The 19767-nt window shown below is 44.4% G+C and overlaps 1 protein-coding gene across 1 annotated transcript in view; it reads left to right on the forward strand.

Annotated features, from left to right (window-relative positions):
- The window catches only part of KDM3B (lysine demethylase 3B), an 867558-nt gene that overhangs the window by 308088 nt on the left and 539703 nt on the right, over positions 1-19767 (forward strand). The window lies entirely within an intron of this gene.

A 19767-nucleotide genomic window follows, 5' to 3' on the forward strand; every position in this document is an offset into this window, starting at 1 on the left:
ACTTACTCAGGGGAAGTGGGTAGGTGTAGAGTTTTCACTTCCAGGGCCACTCGGGCGGCTGGGTGCAGAGTGCTTTTGAGCCGTCGGGCGCTCAATAGATTTCAATGGGAAATCTCCGGTTTAGAAAAAGACTGCAAGCTCGGGGACGAGGACTCTTCAGGTGCCACCACCACTTCGAGAGGTAAGTTGGGTAGTTGGAGGATAGGTAGGTACCCCGGGATTGGGCACAGGGGGCCGTGGGGCGCCACGTGCAGGGGTGCCTTTTGGTGTCGGGAAATCTTACCCTCTGTTGATCGCGGTTGGGGGGGCACCTTGTTCTGAGGCTGCAGGCTTCTTCAGGAGTGTCGAGGGAGGTCCTTGGGTGCCGCACTCCGGGTCACAGTCGCTGTGGGGTCGTCTTCAGGGTCTTTGTTCACTCCGCCACTGGCCAGGCTTGGCTGGTGCAGAGTGTGCTGGGTTCGCAGTTCCGTGCTGCTGCCAGGGATTAGAGATAGGTTTCTGAGTAGAGCCTCTACTCATGGGAGTCCCAGGGGCTTAGAGCCAAAAGGTAGCCAGGTCCTCCGGGGTTGGTGAGGTTTCTGGCCACAAGAGGTGCTGGGTTGGAGCAGGTTTGAGGGTCGTCAGGCCGGTAGGGCTGGGGACAAAGCAGTTGGTGTCTTCCTCTTTTCAGCAGCTGCAGGGCAGATCTTCTTTCTTCTTGCTCTTTGTAGTTTCGAATCTGGAATCTGGGGAAGGAAGGTTCAGGGAGCCCCTAAATACTAGATTTAGGGGCGTTACAGGTAGGTGAAGGGCAGGGACCAATGGGTCCCTGTCCTGGGGTGGGTACACCCCCTATCCTGCCTCTCTCCTGTGGAAGGGGGGCAGTAGCCTAGTCCTGATAGGGTAGGGCTCCCCATCTTCAAGATGGCGAGAGCCCGGAGATGTGCTTCACCTCGCCTCTCCCACCTGAGGGGTGGGGTTGGCAGGCTGGCACATCCCCTGTCCTTATTTGGGGTTTCCGGCCAAAGCTTCCCGCCAGAGTGGGGGTTGCAGGGGCCTGGGGAAGCTCACAGAAGCGGCATGCCTTTGAAGCTTCCCCCTGCCCATCCTGGGGGAGGAAATTTAGCACCTCGCCCAGGATGTGCATTGTTGCAGGCCCAGGAGAGCAGGGGCTCTCCTACCCAGGGGTCCAGCAACATGTCTGCTGTGTGGCAGCCTAGGCAGCCTCAGAGCAGACGTGAATTGAAGGTTTAGGTTTAAGGGGGCACCTCTAAGAGGCCCTCTGGGGTGCTGGGTACATTAAATCCCACCCTGGCATCAGTGTGGGTTTAATGTGCTGAGAAGTTTGATACCAAACTTCTCAGTTTAGTGTTGCCATTATGGTGCTGTGGAGCTCGTGTTTGACGAGCTCTCAGCACCATGTACTCTTAAATGGCAGCACTACACTTACAGTGCCCAGGAATGGACCTGGGTACTGTATGGGCACAGGGCTCCTGCTCCTGTGCCCACACCATTGGCATAAGGCACCCAGCTAGAGGAGTGACTGATGTATGCCATGGCAGTGTAGGTGATGGGCATGGCACACAGGGATGTGTGCCATGTCGACTTGGTTTTTGTCTTGCACCCAAACACTCAGCCTGCAAAGGCAGTGTGTGTGTGTAAGGGTACAGGGCCTCTAAGGGTGGCACAAGGAGTGCTGCAGCCCTTAGAGGCCTTCCCTGGTCACAGGGCCCTGGGTACCTAGGGTACCATTTACCAGGGGCTGACATGTGGCCAGGGTTTGCCAATTTGGGTTTGGTTTGTTTTAGGGAAGGAACATAGGCCCTGGGCACCTGATTGGCAGGAGTCCAGGGCACACTCATTAAAGTACATTCAGCAAAAAGTGGGGGCATACCATGCAAGAAAGATGGCACTTTCTCACAGTGGACTCTTGGACTCTCTACACACTAAGCCTCATTTTGGTGTAGTATATGTAGAGCCAGTTTCTCACGATCTCCAGATGGATTGTTTCATGTATCAAACTGGCTTATCAGTTAGCATAAAAGCCACTTTGGTCTAGGCCCAAGGTCCATTCCACTAGAGGAAAAGCTGCTACGACTGCTTTTCTTAGCACTCTACTGATTTCCGAGATCTGTAAAGCAGCCACTTGGAGATCTATACATACATTTACAAGACACTATTGTCTTGATTCAGATACTAGAGCAGACAACAAATTAGGCCAGGCCTCCTTGAGGAATCTGTTCCAACACTGATTAATTCTGTTTTTTTGTTGTCATTCCTTCTCATTTGCCCGCAGGCGGAGGATGAATGAATGAATGAATGAATGAATTAAATGAGATTTATAGAGCACGATGGCTACCCTGAGGCCTCCCAGCGCTGCGGACAGCACGGCCAGAACCGGTAAGATGAATGTTAGAGCCACTTTTTTCAGAGACACGTTTTTAAGAGGCTCCGGATGACAAGCAGATTGGGTTCCTGACGAAGGGAAAGTGGGAGAGTATTCCAAAGAGTTGGTGCGTTGTAAGTGAAGGACCGTCCACCACTTCTAGCTCTCTTTATTCTGGGGGGGGGGGGAGAGAGGGAGGCGGTGGTGGAACGGAGGACCCTTCTAGGTTGGTAGGGAATAATCAAAGATTGGATGATGGAAGGGCCAGTCTTCCAGAAAGCCTTCTGGGCTAGGCCCATGGCTTTGAACTGAATCCTCTCTTTGATTGGCAGCCAGTGCAAGGCCTTGATGGCAGGTTTTGCCTACTGCCGCCGCGTGATTTGTAAGAGGAGGCATGCAGCGCAATTGTGAACAATCTGGAGCTTTTTGATGGTTGAACTTTGCTGTAGTCTAGGCGAGAGAGGATAAGCGCCTGGCCCATGATCCTTCTGGCCTGGAAAGGGAGGAGGGGGAGGATCTTTCGTAGCATTCTGAGTATGTCAAAGCAGGAGGCGGAGAGTTTTACAGCTTGATGGTTAAAGTTGCCTTAAAGGCACGGTGCCAGTTTTTTTGTTACAATTTCTTTCAATTTCTGTTACTGGTTTCCAATTCAGCCTGTTGGCTAACAATGCTTTCTCTTTTGCAATTTCCATGAGTCTACTCATTAAAAAGGTTTCAAGTGACACTTGTCCTCCTGTCGTCTATGTATATAATATGTAATTACAAAAGCAGTTATTTATTATTGCATTGTTTAGCCTCCAATATAGGGTCTGCATTGGGATGAGAAATGATATACGTATGTGTGTGTATATATGTATATGTGTGTATGTGTATATATATATATATATATATATATATATATATATATATATATATATGAACCAACAATAAATGTCCCTATTTAGGAACACACACGGGGCACTCTCGGGTTCTGTACTGCTTGCTTTATTACACCAAGCATGACGCGTTTCGTCTGGCACGACTTTTTCAAATGCTGTTCGGTGAACACAGTAATCTCCGGTGTAGCGATCTTTTAAACACCACATTGAGCCCCTCCCACATAATGTTCAATGAGGACGGACTCTTCTAGCAGCTCAGGCATTCTGATGTTTTCTTGCCGCCATCTTGGAGTATGTTTCCCTTTACTTCACAGTCTTTAGTAGTGTAATTTTTAAAGTTATTCTCCTTACTTGTAAGCCTCCATTAAGTAATGGGAATTAGGAAAACATTTCTCCTCAGTCACATTAGTTCTCTCTTGTGGTGTTGCACAGAGCAGAGATGTTCCATTAATCAGACCCCCTCGTCGACCGTTTGTCTGCCATCACTTTCTTCTACACCTCAGAGCGCCGATTTTAGTAATCTAAGCTCCTTCATGTTGTCATGAATCAACTGCAAGTCGATCAGTGTTTCAGAACTGGCCACGGCGGTTCAGGCAGCACACATTTAATGTATCCAAGCAAACGCCACACTGCTGCCGAACTCCTTATGCGACGGGTGCCTCCTTCGTGCAAGTGGCATGCACGTGAAAATGAACCAACAATAAATGTCCCTATTTAGGAACACACACGGGGCACTCTCGGGTTCTGTACTGCTTGCTTTATTACACCAAGCATGACGCGTTTCGTCTGGCACGACTTTTTCAAATGCTGTTCGGTGAACACAGTAATCTCCGGTGTAGCGATCTTTTAAACACCACAGTGAGCCCCTCCCACATAATGTTCAATGAGGACGGACTCTTCTAGCAGCTCAGGCATTCTGATGTTTTCTTGCCGCCATCTTGGAGTATGTTTCCCTTTACTTCACAGTCTTTAGTAGTGTAATTTTTAAAGTTATTCTCCTTACTTGTAAGCCTCCATTAAGTAATGGGAATTAGGAAAACATTTCTCCTCAGTCACATTAGTTCTCTCTTGTGGTGTTGCACGGAGCAGAGATGTTCCATTAATCAGACCCCCTCGTCGACCGTTTGTCTGCCATCACTTTCTTCTACACCTCAGAGCGCCGATTTTAGTAATCTAAGCTCCTTCATGTTGTCATGAATCAACTGCAAGTCGATCAGTGTTTCAGAACTGGCCACGGCGGTTCAGGCAGCACACATTTAATGTATCCAAGCAAACGCCACACTGCTGCCGAACTCCTTATGCGACGGGTGCCTCCTTCGTGCAAGTGGCATGCACGTGAAAATGAACCAACAATAAATGTCCCTATTTAGGAACACACACGGGGCACTCTCGGGTTCTGTACTGCTTGCTTTATTACACCAAGCATGACGCGTTTCGTCTGGCACGACTTTTTCAAATGCTGTTCGGTGAACACAGTAATCTCCGGTGTAGCGATCTTTTAAACACCACATTGAGCCCCTCCCACATAATGTTCAATGAGGACGGACTCTTCTAGCAGCTCAGGCATTCTGATGTTTTCTTGCCGCCATCTTGGAGTATGTTTCCCTTTACTTCACAGTCTTTAGTAGTGTAATTTTTAAAGTTATTCTCCTTACTTGTAAGCCTCCATTAAGTAATGGGAATTAGGAAAACATTTCTCCTCAGTCACATTAGTTCTCTCTTGTGGTGTTGCACGGAGCAGAGATGTTCCATTAATCAGACCCCCTCGTCGACCGTTTGTCTGCCATCACTTTCTTCTACACCTCAGAGCGCCGATTTTAGTAATCTAAGCTCCTTCATGTTGTCATGAATCAACTGCAAGTCGATCAGTGCCACTTGCACGAAGGAGGCACCCGTCGCATAAGGAGTTCGGCAGCAGTGTGGCGTTTGCTTGGATATATATATATATATATATATGTATATATTCACTGAAAAAAACATAGGTTTCATGCATTCTATAGTTAGGATTTGGCATTTAAAAAACCTTAGAAATTCACTGAAAAAACCATAGGTTTCAGGGGCGTTAAATTTAGCTGGACATTTCCCTCGTACAAAACCCTAGAAATTCCCCTGTTATAGTTATAACTATAACTCGCGCCCCCGCAATGCACTGCTGATGACGTCACATATTACATCACTCATGACATGGTCAGTGACATCACTGATGACATCTCAAATGACATCACTCATGACATCACTGATGACGTCATCCATTGAGTATGTGTTTCTGAACAGTTTTAATATGTTTAATATATATAGGGAAAGGCCTATTGAAGAATAAGTGGGTGTACAAGTGTGTGAATGGGTGATTTTCTAGGTGCGTAACTGAGTCTATAAGTGAGTCATTAAACGTATCTTACTGCAGACTAGTGACTAAACTGTGTGAAGGTCTGTATCTGTCTGTCTGTTGGTGTATAAGCGGCTGCATGGTTTTGTGAATAGCAATAGGAGTGTCTCTATGGGTTATTGATTGGTTGTCTGAGTATCTGTATGGGTGCCTGAGTGTATGTGTGGGTGGGGTGTGGGTGACTCTGTGCATAGATGTGTGAGTGGATGATTCTATGGGTGCATGGTTTTAAGAGTGCAACTGTGATGGACTGTATGGTTGGGCGAGTGTATGTAAGGGTGTGTTAGTGATTGAATGTATATCTCAGTTGTACATGTGACAGTAACTACATATGTGAAACACAGTGTATATGTGTATAAGAGTATATATCTATCTATATGTGAGTGTGTGATTGCGGGACTGGCTATATGGATGAGTGTGTGCTTGTATTAGTAATTGAATAAGAGTGTCAACATTTTTTAGTATTTTTATGAGTAAGTGAACTTGAGTGTGTTTAACTGTATAGGTGAGTCAATTGGACTGTTTAAATATTTTCACAACTGACTAGGTGTGTCAGTACCTCAATGGATGATTGGCAGTGTGTGAGTGTCTATATATGTGTATAAATGCATATAATAGTCTTGTATGGAGTGACTGTAAGTATGAGTGACTGTACAGGTGAGTGAGTGGAGGTGCATGTAGACCTAAGAGTCAATGAGTGGGTATGTAGTTATTGGTATTGGAGTATCTATGGTGTATCAAAAGTTATATTAGGGTGTGAGAAGGTGTACTCATTTATCACATAGATGTCATCAGTGATGTCATCAGTGATGTCATTTGAGATGTCATCAGTGATGTCATCAGTGATTTCACTGACCATGGCATGAGTGATGTAATATGTGACATCATCAGCAGTGCATTGCGGGGGCGCGAGTTATAGTTAGCTGAACTAACTATAACAGGGGAATTTCTAGGGTTTTGTACGAGGGAAATGTCCAGCTAACTATTACGTCCCTGAAACCTATGGTTTTTTCAGTGAATTTCTAAGGTTTTTTAAATGCCAATTCCTAACTATAACATGCATGAAACCTATGGGTTTTCCAGTGAATTTCTAAGGTTTTTTAAATGCCAATTCCTAACTATAACGCCCCTGAAACCTTTGGTTTTTTCAGTGAATTTCAAAGGTTTTTTAAATGCCAATTCCTAACTATAACGTGCATGAAACCTATGGTTTTTTCAGTGAATTTCAAAGGTTTTTTAAATGCCTATTCCTATCTAGAACTTATCTCTAAAGATATCCTGTTTAATGATTTTGATTGGATTTCTATATTTTTCAAATTCAGTGTCAATTTCATTAATTATTATTTTTTTTAAATACTTTTTTATCACCATTTTTTAAACATATTTTTTCAATTAATTCTTTTAAAAATTAAAAAATATTTGAACTTAATGGGTTTTTCAAACATATTTTTTTATATTTTTCAAAATATTTTTTAACTATATGTGCAAAACTTTATTTTAGATATGTTTTTTTTCAATGTTTTTGGATCCGCGCACCCTTCACGAGCCGTACGCGATAGCATCCGCGCATGGTATGCGTTGGTTACGTGTTTAGTGCGTAATCGCTATGCGACCGGTACGCGACTCCCAGCCTATACGCGATACGTTCGATGTACGTAACGCGACGTTTACGCGCTTCCGCGATGCGTCATATGCGTCCATGACGCGGTAGGTCCGCGGATCCCGCGAAGTATTTAACATTTAAAAAAACATATTTATGTATTGCATGTGAATATTAATTGAAGACAAACTCTAAACTAGTCTTAAAACTAATATATTTTTACATCTAATCCTATATTTCTTTTTAATTCAATTTCGCGGATGCGCGCTGGGTGCGTGCTGCGTAAGCGCAGGGTGCGCGGATCCCATGTGACCTGCAAAAAAAGAGATTTGATTGGTTCATTACACTTCCTGTTCTAACTACTGAAAGACCCCACCCATTTCAATCATTCTTCTTTGAGCTTCTTTGGAGACCATCTCTTTGGAGAGAACAAGATTTTTTTAGACTAAGTATACTCTTAGCTCTAACTTTTTGCAACCAAAAATGGCTTCAGGGCAGCAGGCATCACCTGCATCACCTCAAACCTCTGAGGATTAATTTTTGCCGGAGGGACCACACAAAAAACGTTTTGCTTCAGTGGTGTGGACATTTTTTACTTTTCCCGAAGGACAGAATAAGACCAATGCCACCTTGGTCACATGTAAGATTTGCAAAAGAGTCTTATCGAGAGGGGATCCTAACAAGAAATACTCTTGCGGCACGGCAAGTACGATGAAGCACATGAGGAGCCTTCATCCAAACAATCTTGCACGTGAAGAGTGCCGACGGATGAGACACACACCTGCTCCTGCGCCATCCACCTCATCGCAGCAGAGCACGTCAAGAGTGCATCCATCAGACCAAACCTTGGACATCTGTCCTCGATTTCAATTTTTAAAAGTGCTCTGCACTAAGTGCAATAAGACTTTGTGCTATGGCGAGCAGTCGATCGATCTGTTTTGCCGCCGGCAGTAAACTCATATTTGCTAGTTTTTTTTTTGTCTTTTTTTTACTGTCCCTGAAGTTCATTGTTTGGTTTCTCCTGTGGTTTTTTTTTTTTTCTTCAGAAAAACCAAAAGAATCACAAAATTGTGAAGAAAACCCCAAAAAAATTATAAAAGAAGAGTTCTTGTAAGAACTAACTTTCCTGGTTTAAAAAAAGAGTTAAATTTCTTTGTGTATGAAAGTTTAGATGAATGTATGTGTAGTACGTAATTGACTGAATGAATGCATTAGTAGCGTATAGTGAATGTACAAGTGCAGAACTATAAGGAAGTGCTGCAGCATCACACAGTAACCTCTTTAACTGCAGGGTGCTGTAGTACTTCCGAAGCACAGGGATGCAACATATGTACATAAATATGTTGTAATCTATGCTTCTCTCTGCACGGCTGCTTAAACTGCAGCCATGTGGTGTCACAGGCACCCTTTCACAATAGTGCAAGGATATCTGTGTCATGTGCTGTTTGTTTTTCTACAGGAAGACACACCTTCCTGTACAAAAACAATGAGAAAATGCATTTTTCTCCTTCAATGTATGCTGAACATTTCAGCATGCATTGAAGATATAAAAATGTGGAGAAATTAAAACAATTCTCTTTGTTGTGCTATCCTACACCAATTGTAGAATGGTGCACCATTCACACACATATCGAGATTTACGATTTCTAATAAATCTAGACATGTCTTGTTCTATGAGTATTAAGTGCAATCATGTACAACAACACTTATAGAACACCCTTTCAACCGAAAGTGGTCTGCATGATGAGGTTATATTTTCATGGAGTATAAAAAGTGCACAGAGTGCCTTTTCCTCTCTTTGAAAATATGAAAGAGTATCTTACACAATAACTATGTTACAAAAAGTGACATATTTCCGATTTTAAATTTCCTTGCCAATGATAGAAGGTAAGCACAGAATTTTGACTGCAAAGATGTTCAAAGAAGAATGATTGAAATGATTGCGGTCCTTCAACAGCTAAAAAGATGAAATATTATGAACCCCTCAAATCTCTTTTTTTGCAGGTCACTTGATATCTGATTATGGTCAGATTTCAAAACTACATAAACAGTGTTTTTAGAAACGTGTTTCAACTTTGTAGATTCTTGCAGGCCTCTTCATTCTGCATATTGAGACTTAGTTAAACTTACCTTCACAGTAATAGGAATAAAAAATGTTATTCATTTTTGCCTATTTTTCATTCAAATAAAAATTCTTAAAAATTGCTCATTTTAAAATTTGGATCTGTGATCCGCCTGCGTCTCGTCCAATTTCGGTATTTGCACAGGACCTATTATACGCGACAGCGACTGTGGCGGGCGGGTCTTATTGCCTCCCCGGACTGCCTTAGGTGTGGACTAGAGGTGGGGTCTTTGGTGCACACGGTCTGGCACTGCCCTGCAGTGTATAGGTTTTGGGGGAGAGTGTTGGGGTGCTTATCCGAAGTGTTGGGCTGGGATCTCCCTGTAGACCCCCGATTGGCGTTGCTCCATGTTATGGCTGATATTGGGGGCAATATTTATAAGCGCCACTTGCTGCTTCTGGGCCTAATGACAGCCAAGCGGGATCTAGCTCGTGCGTGGAAGGCCCCGGTGACTCCCTCTGTCAATGTTTGGAAACGGGGTATGGATTTCAATATGGGTCTGGAGTTACCGATCTTTAGGGCGCGTGGGTGCCCTCGGAAACACTTCAAGATTTGGAAGAGGTGGGCTGATTATAGGGGGATTTTCCTTGCACCGGTCCCTGCGGATGGAGATTTGGGGCCTATTTGAATGCCATGCGTGGTACTGCATACTAACTGTATAGCGATGGTTCTGGTGGTGTCTGGCGGTGGTGCGGTCGGGGGGAGGGCGTTGGGAAGGGAGGGGGCGGGGTTTCTTGATAGATGCCGTATGAATAGCTCTCCATTGTTCCTCTATACGACAAAACGTCAAGTGTTGTTGCTATTTACTATGTGGCAGTTTCCCCTGGTTTGCAGGGGCATGCAGCCCTTGCCTACTTGATCAATAAAAAGTGTTGTTAAAAAAAAAAATATTAGGTAGCAATTTTGTAATTCCCTAGGCAAAAGTTGTTTGAAAACCAACTGGGCATCATTACAAAGTGTCCAGCCTTTGTCACATTTTAGATAGGCAGTGTAATGTCCAGATGTGGTGGAAGGACCATCATGGAAAATTATTGCAATTGCTACAAAAGTCCTTCCTGATATTGATATTTGTGCTGCTACAAATTGTTTTATTAAAGTATCCAATTTTCTTCCATCAGCTGTACAACGTTGCATCATTAAAATTATGTATTTTCTATATTTTCTTAACAATAATGTGGATAACATTTCTGATTTACATTGGCTACACTCCATGTTTTGAATTGCACCTTTCACTAATTTATTGAAAGCCACTGATTTACAGTCTGGTAATGTTAAATAAAGAAATCTCTGTGTCTACATTGGTGCTACATGTATACATGCAATTTTCACAATAATGTTCCCATTTGTAAGAAAGGCCAAAAATATTTTCTATTTCTACACCTTCATTTTCAAAAATTGTAAGCATATACATTAAAAATTCCTGAGCATCTTGTTGGATATTTTGTGTAAATTGTGTAGAACCAGAACACACATCCAAAAGATTACGAACATCTGAAACAGATTGTATTTTACTTCTATCTGTTGTCAATTTTTCATAAACAGAATGCAACAGAGAATAAAATCTTTTTTCCCGATTCTGCATAATTTGTTCTTGCAAATCTTCCAGATAAAACATAACATTGACCACTACATTAGCATAGCAGTTGACGCCAGAACTATTTCAAACTGATAACCAACAATCTCTTCAACAGTGTCCAATTTCTTTTTACCTGCAATCACAACATTATCTTGTTTTTTTCTTGATACCTTCAGAACAGATATTCTCTAACCTTCTTTTTCGACCAACCACACGCTTTTCAAATACAGGATATTGACCTAAATTTGGAGCATACACCCTTCTTAACCTATTATACTCTTTTACACAGTTTGCATCTGCAGTAGCCTTTGTCTCATCAAAATCAATCAAAAACAAACCAGATAATGTTCTGACTCGCGACAAAGCAACATATGCCATACCCTCTTTAAATACAGTAGATCCAATGTTCACCAATGCACTGTCTACACTTAATCCTTGAGGTTTATGAATAGTCACTGCATATGCCAGAGAAAATGGAAATTGTTTTCTACGGACATATAAATCTTTAACAAGCAAAAAACGAACTGAACAACGACCAATTTCTTTAACTTCATCAATCTGATCAAATGTAATTTTTAAAAATTCAATATTCAATATTTTTCTGATAATTCACAAAATCCACCACTTTGCCCATTGCACCATTAACTAAACCTTTCTCTACATCCAAATTACGCCTTAAAAGTACCCGACAGTTTACACACACATACAGTGTCTTTTCCAAACCAGCAGTTTCAGATATTTTTTTTTCTAAACAATCTAGTTTTGATCTCAACTTACCCGTTAAAATAATAGTGATTCCTTCATGTAGTATTTTATCGATGGCTTCCATTTTGACAATTTCTTCATTTTCCAATTTGAATAATTCTTCGTTGAATATTGAACACTCACGCAGTGTCGGCATTAAGCAAATCACTGACTTATTTTTAGCAATTTCCACGTACACTTTTGCAGCAACTGCATTTTCATTTGGAAAGACATTGCAAAGTAATCGACTCTCCAAAGCTTCTTTCCCTTTTTTTTTAAAGAATTCCAATTCTTATATCTTGAAGAATACTTCCGTATTCAGCATCATTTGCCTTTCGCATATTTGTTGTCAGTTCTTTGTATTCCAAATTACTCCAAATGTTCACATTACCAACACTGCCAAGAGACTTTCTAGTATCTTCATGGGCAAGTGTTTTAAATACCGGTTGTCCTTTTACCGGTGTCAGTTGCAGTAGATCTCCAAAAACTATGTCGTGTTTTCCTCCAAATAACACGTCATACTCTGTTTTAAGAATTTGCTGCATTCTTAAATGCACAAAGGCAAGCATCAAGTTTGAAACCATGCTCACCTCATCAATAATGAGAAGTTTCATTTTCTTCAGCACTCTTGAAACTTAACAACAAGCTTCTCCAGATAGCTTGTGGTATTCCAATTTGTTCTCATGCTCTACTGGCAGCATTAGTAAACGATGTAAAGTAATTCCTTTAATGTTATGTGCTTCCAACCCAGTTGGAGCAGTGACAACACAAGACAAATGTGACTCAGTTGTTTTTTGCAGATAACTTGTAATTACTTTAATTAAGAAACTCTTTCCTGTTCCAGCTTGACCACTCACATACATTCGGATAGGTTGAAATGATGAACATGAGCACACTCTCTTTTCATGAAGTAATCCATGGTCAATCTGCTCTTTCACTTGCTGATATATTTGTTTCTGTTCAACATTTAGTTGCTCTTCCAAGATTCCTAACTGTATTGCATCTTTTTGTGCTTGATACATTGCTGTTTCCACCTCATTCATGGCAATCGCTGCTTAATTTTCAACAATTGGTTGTCCTAGTGGATCTTGACTCAGTGCAGCAGAACTTTGACTGTCTTGAGAACTGTCTCTAGCAATCTCAGCTGCAATTGTAGCTTCTTGATCAATTTCGTCATTCAACATTTTCACATAATTTGCGAAAGCACTGCATTGTATGCTATCTTTACAAGCATTAAATGAATCTTCATAGCTGGGAGAATCTCAAAGTAATTCCACTTCAGAACGCCATGGTTTGAACATTTGCAAAAGGGCTAAATAGTAAAATTCCATTTTGTCAACAGTGTCGCAACTCAGTTTCCTGTGATTAATTAAATTTCCTTTCCTTTGTTTCACCAGACATCCTTCAGAACCAATCACTCCATATTTTCCATCGTTGATGTTCTCTGTAATATTCCGTTTAAAAGTGTGTCTCTATGAAGTGTTGCAAAACTACATGTTCTCAAGATGATGACTTTTCTTTGGATAGTATGTGTCCAACATATTGGTTTTCAAAATATCTGTACTTTCAGGGTCATTTTCTGCTAAATATTAAATTTCTTGAACAGATTTCAGTACCCGATTTGGCATTCCTGCAAGACCTAGACTCACCCAAATGATTCTTCTACGTTTGGAATAAAGACTTGCAGATGATAACCGATCTGAACATTCATATGCTCCAATTTCACGATGCGATAACATCTTCAAACTGAAACTGTATAATTTCTTACTTAGAGTCTTCTCGTGAGAAATCTCTTCCCACATTTCTTTCAATTCAGTCTTTTCTGATTTAGTAATGTAAGACGTTACATATCGAGCAACAGCAATTGAATTGTCTGCAACATACTGAATATCCATGTTAGCATTCCACATGGATAAAATAACTGGGTTGTAGTCATTTATGTATTTTGATTCTTCGCTTCTTCTTAAGTTGTAGGTGTTTTTTGGAGACTTTCTTGTGATGGTATGTCGTACAGCTGACATGAAACTGTTCACTCTTCCTTTGGCTAATACAGGACGTGGAAATCCAAAACGACATTTGTGAGAAAGTGCCATCTTTCTTGCATGGTATGCCCCCACTTTTTGCTGAATGTACTTTGACTGAGTGTGCCCTGGACTCCTGCCAATCAGGTGCCCAGGGCCTATGTTCCTTCCCTAAAACAAACCAAACCCAAATTGGCAAACCCTGGCCACATATCAGCCCCTAGTAAATGGTACCCTAAGTACCCAGGGCTTTGTGGCCAAGGAAGGCCTCTAAGAGCTGCAGCACACCTTGTGCCACCCTTAGAGGTCCTGTACCCTTACACACACACACTGCCTTTGCAGGCTGAGTGTTTGGGTGCAAGACAAAAACCAAGTCGACATGGCACACATCCCTGTGTGCCATGCCCATCACCTACACTGCCATGGCATACATCAGTCACCCCTCTAGCTGGGTGCCTTATGCCAATGGTGTGGGCACAGGAGCAGGAGCCCTGTGCCCATACAGTACCCAGCTCCATTCCTGGGCACTGTAAGTGTAGTGCTGCCATTTAAGAGTACATGGTGCTGAGAGCTCGTCAAACACGAGCTCCACAGCACCATAATGGCAACACTAAAAACTGAGAAGTTTGGTATCAAACTTCTCAGCACATTAAACCCACACTGATGCCAGGGTGGGATTTAATGTACCCAGCACCCCAGAGGGCATCTTAGAGGTGCCCCCATAAACCTAAACCTTCAATCCACGTCTGCTCTGAGGCTGCCTAGGCTGCCACACAGCAGACATGTTGCTGGACCCCTGGGTAGGAGAGCCCCTGCTCTCCTGGGCCTGCAACAATGCACATCCTGGGCGAGGTGCTAAATTTCCTACCCCAGGATGGGCAGGGGGAAGCTTCAAAGGCATGCCGCTTCTGTGAGCTTCCCCAGGCCCCTGCAACCCCCCACTCTGGCGGGAAGCTTTGGCCGGAAACCCCAAATAAGGACAGGGGATGTGCCAGCCTGCCAACCCCACCCCTCAGGTGGGGGAGGCGAGGTGAAGCACATCTCCGGGCTCTCGCCATCTTGAAGATGGGAAGCCCTACCCTATCAGGACTAGGCTACTGCCCCCCCTCCCACAGGAGAGAGGCAGGATAGGGGGTGTACCCACCCCAGGATGGGGACACATTGGTCCCTGCCCTTCACCTACCTGTAACACCCCTAAATCTAGTATTTAGGGGCACCCTGAAACTTCCTTCCCCAGATTCCAGATTCGAAACTACAAAGTGCAAGAAGAAAGAAGATCTGCCCTGCAGCTGCTGAGAAGAGGAAGACACCAACTGCTTTGGCCCCAGCCCTACCAGCCTGTCGACCCTCAAACCTGCTCCTGCTCCAACCCGGCACCTCTTGTGGCCAGCAACCTCACCAACCCCGGAGGACCTGGCTACCTTATGGCTCTCAGCCCCTGGGACTCCCATGAGTAGAGGCTCTACTCGAAAAACTATCTCTAATCCCTGGCAGCAGCCCGGAACCGCAAACCTAGCACACTCTGCACCAGCCAAGCCTGGCCAGTGCCGGAGTGAACAAAGACCCTGAGGACGACCCCACGGCTACTGTGACCCCGAGTCCGGCACCCAAGTACCTCCCTTGACACTCCTGAAGAAGCCTGCAGCCTCATATCAAGGTGCCCCCCCCCAACCGCGATCAACAGAGGGTAAGATTTCCTGACACCTAAAGGCACCCCTGCACGCGGCGCCCCTCGGCCCCCTGTGCCCAATCCCGGGGTACCTACCTATCCTCCAACTACCCAACTTACCTCTCGAAGTGGTGGTGGCACCTGAAGAGTCCTCGTCCCCGAGCTTGCAGTCTTTTTCCAAACCGGAGATTTCCCATTGAAATCCATTGAGCGCCCGAAAGCTCAAAAGCCCTCTGCACCCAGCCGCTAGAGTGGCCCTGGCAGTGAAAACTCTACACCTACCTACTTCCCCACTTGCCCTGAGTAAGTGACCAGGAGCCCAGTTTCCACAGCCGCGTGGCTTGCCAGACAGCAGCCACCAAACAAGGCCCCCCCTATCCCTCATAGGATAACATTGGGCCTAACTCTCTCTGCACCCAGCCGCCCTAGAGCCGCTGAGGGTGAACCAACTGTACCTACCTGACCCTGGGAGACCCCTGAGTCTGTGCCCAGAACCTCAACTCTGCCAGTCGAGTACTTACCCTTAAACCGCCAACTCTATTTTCCTCATACGGTAACATTGACTGGCTTTTTCCTGAAATTTCTTCTAAGTGTGGACTTTTCAAATCTTCAAATATTCACCAAAAATCAGCCGAGTAACGAAAACATAATTACTCACCTGCTCTTAGGTGAGCTCCCAGTGCTGGATCTTGGTGCCCAGCACTGACTCTGAAAAATACTTACAACTGTACTTACCAGTAACCCAATTTTCTCCCATAGGAAATCATTGAATGTTTTTCTGTGAACTTTCTTCTAAGTGTCGATTTCTGCAATCTTTAAATATTCTTAAAAAATCGTATAATATCTGAAAACGTAATTACTTACCTGTTTTGGATAAAGGTCCCAGTACTGAGTCTAGGCACCCAGTACTGGATTACAAAAGTAACGAGAACATACTGTACCTATAACCTGAATTTTCTTCCATAGGGCATCTTTGACTGTTTTCTCTGAAAACAGTCAAAGATGCCAACTTTTAAAATAGCAAAATATTAGTTAAAAATCATTACAGTACTTAAGTCGACTTTCATCACATGATTCTGAGAACTGACCCAGGACTGAATCTAGGATCCAGTCCTGGAATTACAAAAGTAATCTAAAAAGTAATCTGTTGCAAATAACTTGAATTTACCATTGAGCTCAATGTATTGTTGTGTTTAGAAATAGTTGCCTACTGCAACTACTTGTAACTGTTTACTAAAAAGTCTATTGCATATACAAAAGTTTTTTTATGAAACATCTCCTGTCGAGAAAGTATATTTTAATTCCAAGTGTTGGTTCTAAAATAAAACAAGCATATATTTTTTTTATATACAAACCATTGGCCTAGAGTTCAGTTATTGAGTGTGTGGAACTATTTGCTGACTGAGTGTACAACAAATGCTTTACGCTGTCCTCTGGTACTGCCTTACTGCTCGACCAAGCTACCACTTTGGAGAGTAAGGTTATATCTAACTTTAACCTCTGTTAAACCGTTGGGGGTCTGTGGACTCTGTACACCCTGTACCTATTAAGGAACAGTATATACAGAGCCACTTTCTCACAACAATGAACTAGATGTCTGGGCCAGCCCCAGGCGAGGCAGCGCACCAGTCCCGGAGGCCCTTGCCCCAGCTGCAGGAGTCAATCTCCAATACGAGAGCGCTACGAGGAGGCCGGGTGGTAAGGGGTGTACTCAGTGGGTGGCGTCAGTGGCGAAGACAGTGCAGGAGGGATTCAAGAAAGTCAGAGGGCCAGCGCTGTGTTCCCCTGGAGAGCCCGGGGCCTGGTCTGCGTGGCGCCCGGGGCGTGTGAGCCTGCGCCGCACTCTCCCCGGATGCCCCTCTGCCGTGATGTTCCGCGGGGGTGCCGGGGCTGCTGTAGGGTATAGCGGAGGGCCAGACACCGGCCGCTGCCTCAAAGTAGGCAGCCGCTGGAGCCCTCATAGCTGCAGGGCGGGGTGACACTGGGCCGCAGGTCCTGGGAGGCAGTGGGCTGAAGTCAGCTAAGGTGCGGAGGACCCCTGACCGTGGGCCTCACGCCGCGAGAGCAGACATCGCCAGATGAAATACTGGGGCTACCGGGCGCAGGGAACAATGGAGCCGCTATCACCACTCCCCGCTGCCGCGCCTGCAAGCAGCCGGGCGGACGCTTACCCGGCTCGCACGCCGGCCTTCTCCCCACGCGGCCTCGCGGGGAATCCAGGCGCAAGGTAGGGTTGACGGCACAGAGGTAGGGTTTCTGGAGAGATCTGCGCCCGAAGCACTCACCACTGGTGGGGATGCCCGCTCAAGCTCCACTGCCGGTCTAGGCCTCGGTGTAACAGCGAACAAGCTGCGCAGTAGGGCGAAGTGATCGAGGTCTGTCGCTGCTCCGCCCCGATCTGCCGCTCGGTGATTTCACGGCAGGATGAGCTCCATTTCTCGGGATGGCGGGCTCAAAATGTGATCCATGGAATCCACAGTCAGCTCATTTCGCGCAGGAGCCGATTATAGCAAAGCTTACGGGGATATGGCTGTAAGCAGGGGAAGGCTGACGGAGCTTCAGTGCCACGCGGGCGGCTTGGCCATGCCAAGTTGTGGGGCTTGGCCATGCCAAGTTGGGGGGCTTATCCATATCTCAGTCTAGTGTGCATTTAAAGTCACTGGCCCGTATAAGTGGTATAGTCACGTAAGGTGTAAGGTGTTATCCGTTTCATCACATCCCAAAAGAAATGCCCATGGTCAAAATTTAGAGCATACATATTGCTAAAGCACATCTCTTGTCCGTCCAAAAGACCATAAACCCGTATATAACTGCCCATTAAGTCTGCTTCAGTATAGAGATTTAGGAATGGGACACCTGGGGCTAGCCAAATCGGCTCCCCTCTAGCAAAAGAAGAATATGTGGAGGAGTACATCTAGCCTCTCCATTTTATTAACTTTCTCCACTTTATTAGTCAGGTGCGTCTCCTGGAGGAATGGCATTTTAATGGTATGCCTCCTGATGTATGAGAACACTCAGTATATTTTAGTGTGTTCATTTAAGACACTTACATTCCTGGTTATAAATCTATGGCCTTGGTCTGCAGTAGTCATGGAGGCCTAGGGAAGCTTACAGGGGGGGGGGGGGGGGGGGGATCAGGGTCCTCTCCACAATGAGGGACATCGTAGGTATCGTTGGTGGTATGTAGTGCATTAGCCAGTTTGGTGAGTTCCACATATATTTTTAAAATCCAGGTTGCCTCAACATTTCTGAAACTAATCCCACTCCCGGGTAAGCACTTAAAGGAAACTAGTGTGTTTGAGGCATGTGTGCTGTAGATACACTTGCTTTGCATAAGTCCTCCATAAGCTCAGATGATTACAAGTTGCTTTTGTTCCTGGAAGTTTTCTTCAAGTCATGAGGCTGTGTGACTCCCCTTGGAAATACTGCGCAGGGTCATCAACGCCATCTTCAGATTGTTTTTTTACTGCCGACTGGTTAGGATGTATTATCTCCTGCTCCTGTTCGAGACTCCTTCGTTCTGCTATATATCTCAATGGTATAGTCTCGATTGGTATAGTTTACAATCCATACTAGACTTCGTAGCAGGTTTTCGACTCGTCCCTTTGGCCTACGGGCCACGCCCGCCCGGGCAACACTTCTCCATTTCGAATGAGAAGGAGAATTACCTGCTAATGGGACACACTCTGTTCCGTTTCTGTCCATAGTGCCACTCCAAATAACCTGGCTCACTGTGCCACTGGATTCAAGGTAGCCTGGCTGATGAGGAGTGAAACCCCTAGACTGATTTGCATATGGCTGGCTCTAAACTGGGGTGGCATGGTGGGCAAAAGAACAATGGTTTTAACCCATACCTCTTGACTGGGGGGGTGGGGGGGGGGGTGGGGGGGAGAATGTTTGATTTGTTCTGCATTCCGTTCATCATTTGTGTCTGTATATAATGGTAAGGTAAGCCCTCTATTTAGGTAGTCCACACATGAGCTATAATGTTTATTAATATAGAATTTCTCCATAATAATGAGGTTTCTCTTGTGTTGCTACTTTTGCACCAGCAGTTCGCTGGTAATGGTTAGCTTGGGGTTATAGGCTAACTGTGTATGTGGTGATTCTACTGTATCTGCTTCGCATATCTGTGCCAGTCATGACCATGTCTACACATTGCAAAGTAATGTGTGGATTTCTTCACGTGGCCTCACTAGGCACTTCATGACTCCGTTAACCCAGTTGTGTGGTCTTGCCACCATACAATATGAAACCAATGCTCAGCAAACTGATTGTGCTATCAAATAATATATTTCAAAATTTTGTGCAACAATACCACCTTGTTTTTTTTAAGTGTTTCCAAACTAATGTGCATCCGTTTACCAGCCCATTTAACCGGTATCAATTGGTATAAGTCTCTTGC

This window comes from Triturus cristatus, chromosome 7 (genome assembly GCF_964204655.1).
Source record: "Triturus cristatus chromosome 7, aTriCri1.1, whole genome shotgun sequence".
NCBI lineage: Eukaryota > Metazoa > Chordata > Amphibia > Caudata > Salamandridae > Triturus > Triturus cristatus.